This window comes from Bufo gargarizans, chromosome 8 (genome assembly GCF_014858855.1).
Source record: "Bufo gargarizans isolate SCDJY-AF-19 chromosome 8, ASM1485885v1, whole genome shotgun sequence".
Classification (NCBI taxonomy): Eukaryota; Metazoa; Chordata; class Amphibia; order Anura; family Bufonidae; genus Bufo; species Bufo gargarizans.
In genome coordinates, this window is record NC_058087.1 from 37674057 (window position 1) to 37686653 (window position 12597).

Consider the following 12597-nt stretch of genomic DNA (forward strand, 5'->3'; position numbering starts at 1 on the left):
TTGACAAGGCACCAGCAGTCGCGCTGCTGCTTTCGCTAGGCCATGTGACATCACGTTCATTGGGCACATGGCCTAGGTGCAGACCAACCCTATTGAAGTGAATGGGGCTGAGCTGCGATACCAAGCACAGCCGCTGTGCAATGTACGCTGCTGTGCTTGTCAAGCTAAGAGTAGTCTACGGCAAGCGCAGGTGCCTGCTCAAATAGCTGATCTGTGGGGGTCTGAAAGATCAGATACTGATGACCTATCCAGATGATAGGTCATCAGTAAAAATATATTGGAAACCCTTTTAACCAATACGATGGGTAAAGAGGCTCGAAGGAGCGCTTCTGTTTAAAATGCTCAGAGAAGATTTCCACAAGATTCTGCTCCTGCAAGTGCCCTGAAAGTGGAGCTTCACAGTGAAGTGCTTTCTGCATTGGGGAGGGGCTGTGAAGCAGCTCCATGCAGAAAGCCCTTCACATGGAAGCTATACCTCCTCGGCACCTACAAGAGCAGATAGGGATCGACCGATATTGATTTTTTAGGGCCGATACCGATACCGATAATTTGTGAACTTTCAGGCCGATAGCCGATAATTTATACCGATATTCTGGGAATTTTCATTTTTGAAAAAAAAATTAAAATTCCCACAAATCTGCTGAAAATTAATGTTTATTGTTAATGTGTATTTTTATTTTTTTTTGTAAATCTTTCTTTTTCATTTATATTTAATATTTTGGTGTTTTTATTACTTTTTTTTTTAACTAACTTTTAGCCCCCTTAGGGACTAGAACCCTTGTCCTATTCACCCTGATAGAGCTCTATCAGGGTGAATAGGAGCTCACACTGTCCCTGCTGCTGTGTGCTTTGTGCACACAGCAGCATGGAGCTTACCATGACAGCCAGGGCTTCAATAGCGTCCTGGCTGCCATGGTAACCGATCGGAGCCCCAGCATTACACTGCTGGGGCTCCGATCGGAGGAGCAGGGGAGAGGGAATCCTGTGGGGGGCGCACTGCGACTGGGGTGGGGGGGAGGGGGGGCGCACCACTGTTTAATACTGGGGGGGAGGGGGGGCGCACTGCGCCACCAATGCTTAATACTGGGGGGGCTTGGGGGGGGGAGGCGCACTGCGCCACCAATGCCTAATATTGGGGGGGGGGGGGGCGCACTGCGCCACCAATGTCTGATACTGGGGGGCTTGGGGGGGGCGCACTGCGCCACCAATGAAGCTTAATCTCACATTTATTCATATACAGGAGGCGGGAGCTGGCTGCAGGATCACATAGCCGGCTCCCGACCTCTATGAGCTGTAGCTGCGATCCGCGGCACCTGAGGAGTTAACTACCGCAGATCGCAGCTACAGCTCATAGAGGCCGGGAGCCGGCTATGTGATTCTGCAGCTCCCGCCTCCTGTATATGAATTAATGTAAGATTAAGCTTCATTGGTGGCGCAGTGGCCATAGCTCCTCCCCTCCTCTTGTCCCCTGTCCTCCCATTGGCTGGAGCGGCAGCAGCAGCACAGGGGGAGGAGACACTGCTCCTTCTCCCCTGTGCTGCTGCTGAGGGAACACGGAGAGCGCTGTCAGCAGCGCGATCTGTGTTCCCAGGACGTTATCGGAATATCGGCAAAATAAATGCCGATACCGATAACGTTCAAAATCCTGAATATCGGCCGATAATATCGGTAAATCCGATAATCGGTCGATCCCTAAGAGCAGAGCCTGGCAGAACAAAACTTTATATTCACACTACTCCTGATAAAATCCTCTTTTCAGTATGTTTTGTCTTCTTGCCTAATTCAAGAGAATGGCAGAAGTGGTGTAGCGCACCCCTGAAGTTTAACTGGAGGGGGGTGTAGAGGGTGCACTGCATCCCTGCTGGCTTCACCCTGTGAGGGCATCTAATAAATATCCATGCTGACAGCGTCTCATGAGAATGACAACTTAGAGGGGAGCTCCACATTTACAATTATTTTCAAAACTGGATATGGAATACATATTTATTAGTAATCCCTAACCATTTTTACTATCGGTATCAGAACAATGACCCCATACAGCCATGCACTGCTATAAACCGAGACTTCTTTTTTTTATTGGGAAAACTACAAAACATTTACAATAAAAAATTTATTACAGTCTCTCAATTCTTAGTAACCCAAGTGATTATATGTGCGTATATTCCACTCATCTTTTCAAAATATTTAGAAAACCCTCCCCTCCCTCCCTCCCAGTTTGTGGTGCGTCAAAGTAGGACCCTTATATATAAAACAACTTGATCTCAGCTAACCAGACCTCCAACCACCCCATATCCTGGTCCATTGATATTCATTTTCCCTCCGTCTGTATAAAATTTTTTCGTAGTTCATTACCTTATCAATTAAATTTATCCATGTGTTTTTGTTTGGAGTAGATCGGGCAAACCAGGTGCGGCTGATCAAAACTCTAGCCAACATCAATACTCTACTCAAAAGAATCTTTTGATACTTATGATTTTTTAATTTGGAGAGATCATTGAGAATAAATACTTGTGGTTCAAAAGGAATTCAAATTTTTAGTTTACACATAATATAGTTATTGATACCGTTCCAGTAGTTTATAAGTTCTGGACAGGTCCATATCATATGGAGAAAGTCTGCTCCTACAGTGTCACATTTGGGACAGTTGGACGTGTCTCTTAACCCACATTTGTTCATCCACAATGGAGTAATATATAATCTGTGGCAGATATAAAATTGTATCAGGACATGGTTAAAGTTCTGGGATAGTGAAGATAGATTCCCAAAAATATTATCCCACCCTTCTATTTGTACATTCGGACAGTCCACCTCCCACGCTTTTTGTCCTGGAGAGTGTATGTCACTAAACCGTGCTTTAAGTAATAACTTATATATATTTGAAATTTTTATTCTGAAATGTGTACCTCCTACCCAATCATTCAGAAAGGATACATTATCTATATCCAACAGCCGCTTATCATCCAAGCTGGATAACACAGAACGCAATTGGAAATACCTAAACCATGAAAGATTTTTTAAGTTTTGTATCATTTCTATATAGGATTTAATTTCTCTATCTTTAACTACCTGTGAGATATATAAAATTTTATTCTTCTGCCAAAATGTGTCAGCTGCAATTTCATCCAGCCTTTGTAAATACAAATTATGCCAAAGAGGCGTAAATGTAAGTGAACCCTTAACTTTTAACCATGTCCTAGTTGTAGCCCAGACCTTAAGGAGTAGTTTTATAGTCTCTCTGTAGCCTTGCTCATAGCTCTTCAATAGGCCAGATTCCAACAAGGAAAAAATATTATTGTGGACATGACTATTTACCAACTTCCCCAGTAGTGCGCTATGCTCTGATTCATAGCACCTCAATAGCTGGGCTGCAATAAAGTATCCCTTAAAGTAGGGGAGATTTAAACCCCCGCACTCCACTGATCTATACAAATACTCCAACTTAATTCGAACTCGCTTTCTTCCCCATATTAAATCATTAATTAGTCTCTCTATAAGTTTAAAATGTTTGTCTTGTATCCAAATAGGTGTATTCCTGAGCACATAGAGCAATTGTGGTAATATCACCATTTTGACTAGTGAAACCCGATCCGCTCTAGATAGGGGAAGTTTCAGCCAAATTCCTATTTTAGCTCTGATCTTTACTATTATGGGGATCAAATTAAGTTCTACAAAATTTTCGACCCGAGGCGATATCGTCAAACCCAAATATTGAAAAGTATCAACAATATCCAACTGTGTAACAGGAATCTCTTTCTGTGGTAGGGGGTCTATTGGAAGCAGACTAGTCTTGGTCCAGTTTATAAGAAGACCAGAAACCTCACCAAATAATTTAACCATTTGAATAATCCTAGGGAGAGTGGTTTCCGTATGATCTATAAAAAACAGAACATCGTCTGCATATAGTGAGATACGATCTTGTGTTCCTAGCGTACCAAATCCTTTGATCTGATCGTCCTGCCTAATGGCCATCGCAAGGGGTTCGATATATATATCAAATAACCGAGACTTGATTCAGTGCAGCTTTCTTAATACGGTACCTCTTCTAGATAGCCGCAGTCCATATTTCTCACTCATTAATGCAACTACTTCTGCCACCACAAAACAAATGCTAATTCACAGACTGAAGATCTGAACAACGTCTCAAACGCGTTGCACATAACATAAAGAGGCTTGGTTAGAAAACTAAAGTGTAACCCAATGCCTAGAAGGACTGTAAAACAGCGCCTCATAGACTGTAAGCTCTCACGAGCAGGACCCTCGGTCCTATTGTCTGAATTGTTGACTCTTCAATCTGTGATGTCCACTCTCCTGGTACATGTTCCCTCTGAAGTGTAAAGCGCTGCAGAATATGTTGGCACTATATAAAGATTATTATTATACACTTGCACTCTATGTATAGAAACAGTTGGAGATATCAGATGCTTTGGAATTTTTTGGAGATATACACTTACAATTTTATTTTTGTGCACCATTTTCGGTCCAGGATTCATTTAAAAGCCCCCGAATTCAGCGTGCTGGGAGGACAGTAATACACTGGTTTTGTACCATCTGTATGCTAATGGCTTTGAACGTTACGCTACTTAAAGAGCTCAGAGGAAATCTATTCCGCACTTTACCCTCCCCTCTAACTTACCGAAAAGTCACCCATGGGAATAGATTATGTTTAATTACAGCATTATACTGCATGTTCAATATATAGATCTGAGTGCGACTGTGTATAGCTACCTTTTTACTTTCCATTGCTTACATCAGTCCCTGTGGCATCCCCAATATATTTTCCCTCTTCACCAACCACTGGAGGAAATTTTATAGAAAGTCATTTACCCTATTAGTGTAATATGCATTCTCCTCCCACAGGAATCAGATCTTGCTATTAAAATATAAGTTTAAGCTTTAGAAAATAGATGTGAGCGTACTTTAATTTCAATGTTTGCAAACTATTTCCACCCCTTAATGATTTTTAGAGTTTGTGGATTAAGGATTATTTTTATTATCTTTTTTTTTTAAGTGACTTTTGGCCAAATAGTCGCTCAATACATTTAGACTCATACTGCCATCTTGTGGTAAAATGAGCCCACGCATGACAAGAGGATCCGAGATACAAGAAAGCCATTTACATAAAGGGGGTAATGCTAGCAGCCACTGAATCTACAGATCTGTTGGATGACAGGAACCACGTGCTATATAAAAACTAGAGATTCTCCCTCCTAATGCTTGGGTCATGCTGCAAATCTGTTCCATGCATCTGGATGGGGTTGATTCTGCAGAGTGTGCATGAATTTCTGCATTCGGATGAATGAGAGCTGCAGAAATTGCTGCATGTGAACATGCCCTGACTTTACAAAAGCCCAGGGAATGGCACGTATAAAAGGATTTTATATACCGTATGTACATTGTGTATAATAATACCTGTGACATAAAAAATCCCATGAGAGTCCCAGGTGACTTTTGCAGCCATGCAACTTTCCCAATAGTGGTCAATAAGGGTGAATTCAGACGTGACAGAATTGCATACTCATCCAAAAGCAGCAGACAGTTTCTACGTGGAAGAAGGGGCACACAAATCTGTAGCATGGTAATTGTGTAGATTTGTCATAGATTTTCACATTAAATTTTAACAGTTACAGTGCAGCAGAGGTGAAGTCTGCCTTGATTTTACTGTACAATCTGCAGCAAAATTTGTATGCAAAACATCTGCATTTTCAGCGACATCTATCCTAAGGGCTCATGCTGCCAATTGCAGTCCCCAATGCACGGGCATAGAGCAAGTTCTATATAGTGCTTCCGTGGCCTTCCGCTTCAAGTGAATGGATTTGCACACGTAGATTGCGAACCCGCTGTTTGTGGGCCACAATATGGGCACGGCCGACACACGTGCATGTGCATGAGCCCTAAAGGTATACTCATGTAGCAGAAACCTGTTTCACCCCTTCACACAAATGGAATGAAATATTCTGCTGCTGTTGAATTGATCCATAGGGTAACAGCTACAGCCGGCAGATTTTGATGCCACTCTGTGGCAAAATCCATAACACATCCAAAGCAAAATCTGCCTGCGTTACATGCAGATTTTTGCCAATGATATGAGTCAGACTCAGCAAAGGGTGAAACTCACGGTAGAAATCCGCAGTATAAACGGACATGCTGTGGATTTAAATCTGATTCTGATCAATTTCTGCTGTGGATTTTATCGGCACCTTGTGGATTAAATCTCATGCACATTGCTAGTGCTGTAAATAGCTGCAAACTTTCCGCCCACAATTCTGTGGCACAATATCTGCTGCCACATGTGAACAAACGTAAAATTGTACAACAAAAAAATCCGGTAATTAGTTAAATCTGCTGCAAATCTGCAGGCAACTCTCGTAGATTTTGCTGAGCATTTTCCTGCCACTATTTACGTCCCTTGTGTACATACCCTAAAAGACTCGTGGCCCTAGAAGGGGCTTTGAGGATGAACGTGGTCCTAGAAGAGGCTCCTTTGTACAAGTGACTCTGTAGCCACAGCCCATGGCAGAGTACAGTGGCGCATTACATTGGGGTGCTACCATTTCTGCAATTCCACAATTAAATCTTTAACCCTGGGTTCAGACCTGAGCGTTCTGAAACGAGCGCTCTGTATGCGCGATTGTACGGGCGTTTACAATCGCGCATACAGAGACAGGCGTGCACACATTGTCGTGCGTTCCCGAATATCTATGTGCGGGAACGCGCGACAAACGCCCCAAAAAAAGCTCAAGAACTTGTTTGAGCGTCGGGCGTTTTACAGCGCGATCGTACGCGCTGTAAAACGCCCAGGTGAGAACCATTCCCATAGGGAAGCATTGGCTTCTCCTTGTTGAGCGTTTTACAGCGCGTAGGAACGCGCTGTAAAAACGCTCAGGTGTGAACTTAGGGTTAAGTGGCTGCAAAGTTTGACCATGAGGGCGGTTTCTGTTCTGAAGAACAGTAGATGGGTGCAGGTCAAGATGTTAAGACCACAACATATTATGACGCATGCTACTCTGGAATAATAACCAATAAAATATAATCTACGAGTCATTTGGAGACAAATATATAAAATGATGAATCCTTTAATAATGGGGCCTTTTTTTTCTAATAAACTATTTGTAGCTACTCCGTATGCAATTGAACTATCCGAAGCCTCTATAATTACAGGTGTCAGTCAATGAGAGCAATTCAACAATCAGATTTTTATGAAGCGAAATAAACATGGACTCCATTAAAGGCCTTGTCCCTAATAACCAAACTCGTGTCTAGCACAGTGTGTGGATACGGTTTACATGGAGGAATACAAAGAGGCAGAATCACCTTTATTCTCAAGAATCCCCCCGCTGAAGGAAAGGAGGCGCTGCCTGCCCCAATAAGACTTTTCATATTCTTTCAGAAGTGCTGGCAGGTTACATCGGATTTACAAATCATTTACATTTCAATCCCCTTTCCTCCTCCCTTGTAATCTGAACAAGAGAAAACGCCCAGTGGAGGCATAATGAGGCATGAGAAGATTAGTTACATAATAATACAAGGCCGTGTCTCTGGAGATGTGACCTCCAAGTTCACCACATCAGACTACGGGGGGAGGGCACCCCTAAAAATGTGGCAAGGAACAAAAAATAGAAAAATGTTCTTCTTCATGATATAAATAGAAAAGTTTTGTTTCATAAAGATTTAAATTAAAGTGTACCTAATCTTTTGAAATAAAGTTTTGTAAAATACTTTTGATTTTATTCCCATTTTAGTTACAAAATGGGTACCCAAAGTTCAGGTGTCTTTAGAGCTTCAGAATCCATAAATCGCTGACTGCTTCCACTGTGGGACCGCAGTAAGCGATGTACAGGCAGGAGCACACCTCGCTGCTCTGCTTAAGCCTGGCATAGTACAATGATGTGCCATGTCAGTTTAGTGAAGCAGGCACAGGCAGGGGCAGCAATGTCCTATACAGAGCTCCTGCCTGTTATAACTCCGCTCTACTAAAAGTTCTGCATAGCACATCGGTATAGGTTCTCCTGCATAGATGTGCTATGCCGAGCTATTAACTGAGCGAGGTGGTGCTAGCAAGTGCTCTGCATCACACATCCGTGCTCCTGTCTCGGGGTAGAACCTGTACACCAGTACACTGCTAAGTGTACCGATTCCAAAGTATAGGCAACTGGACTTCGGGTGCCTATTTTTTAAGTAAAATGAGAAAAAAAACAACTAAAAGCATATAACAAAAATTAATTATATCACATTTAGAATAGTTTTTACAGGGCTCCAGATGGCGACCAAAAAGGTCACCAATGCGACTTAGAATTTGCAAATGGCGACAAGACTTTTTAGTCCTGTCGCCATTTGCGACTAGACCCGCCGCCGCAGCTCTGAATACAGCGGCGGGCACAGGAGATGATAGTTCTCTGCCCCGCCACCGATGTTCTTCTCAGCAGCGCAGAGGAGAAGGAGTCTCTCCCTCCCCCCTGTGCTGCTGCCACCGCCAATAGTAAGAAAGACGGGAGAAGTAGGGAAGGGGCTGTGGCCACTGCGCCACCAATGATGATAACTGACCTGTTAATACAAATACAGGAGGCGGGTGCCGGAATCAAATAGCCAGCACCCAACCTCTATGACAGGGAGCTGCGATCCGCTGCAGTTAACCCCTCAGGGTTAACTGCCGCGGATCGCAGCTCCCTGTCATAGAGGTCCGATGCAGTCTATTTGATTCCGGCAGCCGCCTCCTGTATTTGTATTAACAGGTCAGTTATCATCATTGGAGGCGCAGTGCGCCCCCCCCCTCCCCCTCCCTTGGTAAGGAAAAAAGAAGTTCTGCATCGGCGCAAATTCACCAGTGAGATCGGTCTTGATAGAAGACGTCATCGGCGCAGGCGCACTGAGGGAGTTCTGAGGAGACGAGCCTCCTCATCTCAGAGCGCCTGCGCCGAATGAACAGAGGCGCGTGATTTTTGAAATACTGACAGGGCCGGCCGGAGGAGGAGATCACGGCTGGCCCTGTCAATCAACACGGCGAGGGGGCGGTTTTCTGCTGCGACTACCAGCAAGTAGACGCCCTACTTGCTGGTAGAGACCGGATTTACATATTATAAAACTTCGTTTTCTAAAGAAACGGCCGCATCAAAGTAAGTGACAAGATTATATTCTCCTATATCGCGCTATAAGTAATGTAACTATCCCAAAAAAAAATTATGACTTTTGTGGGGTGACAGAAGCCCTTTAAAGAATGCTATTATTTTCCCTTATAACCATGTTATAAGGGGAAATAATACAGTGAAGAGACTTTCATCCTAGCAACCATGCGTGAAAATCGCACCGCATCCGCACTTGTTTGCGGATGCTTGCGATTTTCACGCAGCCCCATTAACTTCTATGGGGGCCTGCGTTGCGTTAAAAATGCACAACATAGAGCATGCTTGCGATTTTCACGCAACGCACAAGTGATGCATGAAAATCACCGCTCATGTGCACAGCCCCATAGAAGTGAATGGGTCCGGGTTCAGTGCAGGTGCAATGCGTTCACCTCACGCATTGCACCCGCGCAGAAATCTCGCCCATGTGAAAGGGGCCTAAGGGTGAATAGGACAAGGGTTTCAGCCCCTAAGTGGGCTAATAGGAAGTTAAAAAAAAAAAAAAACACTAAGGCTACTTTCACACTTGCGGCAGTGTGATCCGGCAAGCAGTTCCGTCGTTGGAACTGCCTGCCGGATCCGCCGATCTGGATGTGACTGAAAGCATTTGTGAGACGCATCCAGATGCAGATCCATCTCACAAATGCATTGCAAGAACGAATCCATCTCTCCGCTTGTCATGCGGACAGACGGATCCGTCTTGTATCTTTTTACACATTTTTACCTGTCTGCGCAGACGAATCCTGCATTCCGGTATTTTGAATGCCGGATCTGGCACTAAAACATTCCTATGGGGAAAAATGCCGGATCCGGCAATCAGGCAAGTCTTCAGTTTTTTTTCCGCCGGAGATAAAACCGTAGCATGCTGCGGTTTTATCTTTTGCCCGATCAGTCAAAATGACTGAACTGAAGACATCCTGAACGGATTACTCTCTATTCAGAATGCATGGGGATATGCCTGATCAGTTATTTTCCGGTATAGAGCCCCTAGGATGGAACTCTATGCCGGAAATGAAAAACGCTAGTGTGAAAGTACCCTAAAATATTAAGTTTAAATCCCCCCTTTCCCAATTTTACATATAAAATATATAAACAATAAATAAATAAACATATTACATAGCGCTGCGTTCGAAAAGTCCAAACTATTAAATTATTAAAAAATATCTCCTATGCGGTGAGCATTCGCCATTTTTTTGTCACCTTGTCACTGCTTTTTTTGGTGTTTTTTTTTTCTTTTCGCGGTATTGAGTATCGCAATACTTTTTTATGGTGACGAAAGCAAATCAAAATTTTGGTATTGAAACAACCCTACGCTGATCTGATCGGCGTAGCGTTGTCATGATACCAAAATTTTGATTCGGTTTCGATTTGGCGACTAAAAATTTAATTTGGCTCCTAAATTTTTCAGTTCAGAAGCAAATGGCTACTAGACATTTTTTTTTGTCTGGAGCACTGTTTTAATACACTTCTTCAAAAGGTTCGGTACACTTAAAATTATGAGACAACTAATCCTGACTGTGTGAACTTGGCTGCCAAAAATTGTGAGATATGAAAACATAAGAGCAGTTGCTGTGAGCGAGCACCATATATTACTGCACTTCCCAACTGTTCCATTGTTTGGAGAAGGCCCGGCCACATTGACTGTGTATTTAGGTCATCTGAAGAGGGGACAGATAAGCAGTGTGGGGAAATGAAGTGTGGCTGGTTCACAAGAGCTAGCCTGTTCCCAGTGACTTGCCTTTTAATCCCTAGTGGGCCACCTGCAGAGCTCCGTTCAGCCTCAATCCATTCACTAATAGGACACCACTAACAAACCAATTAATGCCGGTTAGGACGCAGACACCTGGCCAAAAGTGACTTATTCCTAAACCGATAGATCGCGATTTTATAACGCTTTGTAAAGCATATTTAATAAATAGGTGGTCAAATCTAACATCATCTAAGGAGGATTTTCACTAAACTAAGGTAAAAATAACCAGGATTTAGAAGTACCTAAGTAATCGATTTTTTTTATAAACAATCACTGTGAAATCCATGTCCACAGCAAGTGCAACTTGAAAAACACTTCCAAATCAAGGCAGCCAAGTCATTTGCTGGAGCAATTTAATCAGTTAAGGATTAAGCAGCAATTTTATGCCGATTTTATTGCCAAGAGAGTTTTTTATGTTACTCTATGGCGTAAAAAGGCTACTTTCACACTTGCGGCAGAGTGATCCAGCAAAACGTATGCCAACTGATTGCATTTGTAAGACTGATCAGGATCCTGATCCATCTTAAAAATGTCTGGTCAGAAAAATGGATAGAAATGCCGGATCCGTCTTTCCGATGTCATCCGGCAAAACAGATCCGGCATTTATTTTTTTCATGCGCAGGCCGGAAGGACGGATCCGGCATTCAGGCAAGTCTTCAGTTTTTTTAGCCGGAGATAAAACCGTAGCATGCTGCGGTATTATATCCGTCCTGATCAGTCAAAAAAACTGAACTGAAAACATCCTGAACGGATTGCTCTCCATTCAGAATGCATGGGGATATGCCTGATCAGTTCTTTTCCAGTATAGAGCCCCTAGGACGGAACTCTATGCCGGAAAAGAAAAACGCAAGTGTGAAAGTACCCTTACCTGACTGCAGTGGTTTGGAAGTAATATTGAAGCTACCCAATGTATTCTCTATGGACAGCAATTTCAGACCAAATTTCACAGCGATTTTTTTTTTTTTTTTGCGTGAGCAGCAAAAAGTCTACATTCTCTCTAACGGGTAAAATAAGTCATTGAGTGATCAATGTGGGTCTGACCCCCCCCCCCCCCCCCCAAAAAAAATAAATAAATCAGCAAAACAGAATGGGTAGCAGCAATCCATTTAGGAAAGCTAGTGCTTTTACTGTTGCAGACTTGTTATAGCGCCCCCCACAGAACAGCCACCTTGTGTGTTTGGTGCTGGTGTGTAGAAGCTCTCCTTGTGCCAAGATTCCTGTTGGCTGGCCCGTACAGTAGCAGTAATAGCAGTATTACAAAAAAAATATTCCAAGTGATAAACTATGTTTTGCCTGATACGACAGATTACATAACATTTATTTGTGGGACAGTCCTTTTAATATTTAGTAAAGCTATAACTGAAGCTTCTCCAATTATCATAAATCACACAGTTGTCACTTTGCATCCTTGCCTGACAAACAATAAGGAGATCTTTAACCTTTAAAGGGGGTTCTCTAAACTACACCCAGCAAGTGAATGGGAGCATGGCTCCTATACGCCTTCTGCTTCCACTCCATACACCGTTAGCTTCTGGCGCCACTGCAGAACAAAACAGCTTATCGCGTGGATGGCAGGAGTCGAACACCCGCCGACCTGATATTGATTATCTATCTGGAGGATAGCTCATCAATATCTGTAGCCTGGACAAACCTCTTTAAATCCTAACTACATGGAGTTATAAGCAATGTGCTTTACATTAAATGTTAGGGCACTAATATATATCGGCTTGG

General features: G+C 43.1%; 1 protein-coding gene across 3 annotated transcripts in view; it reads right to left on the reverse strand.

Moving 5' to 3' along the window:
• DYNC1I2 (dynein cytoplasmic 1 intermediate chain 2) overlaps positions 1-12597 on the reverse strand; it is a 142758-nt gene that overhangs the window by 103378 nt on the left and 26783 nt on the right. The gene's annotated exons all lie outside the window — the stretch shown is intronic.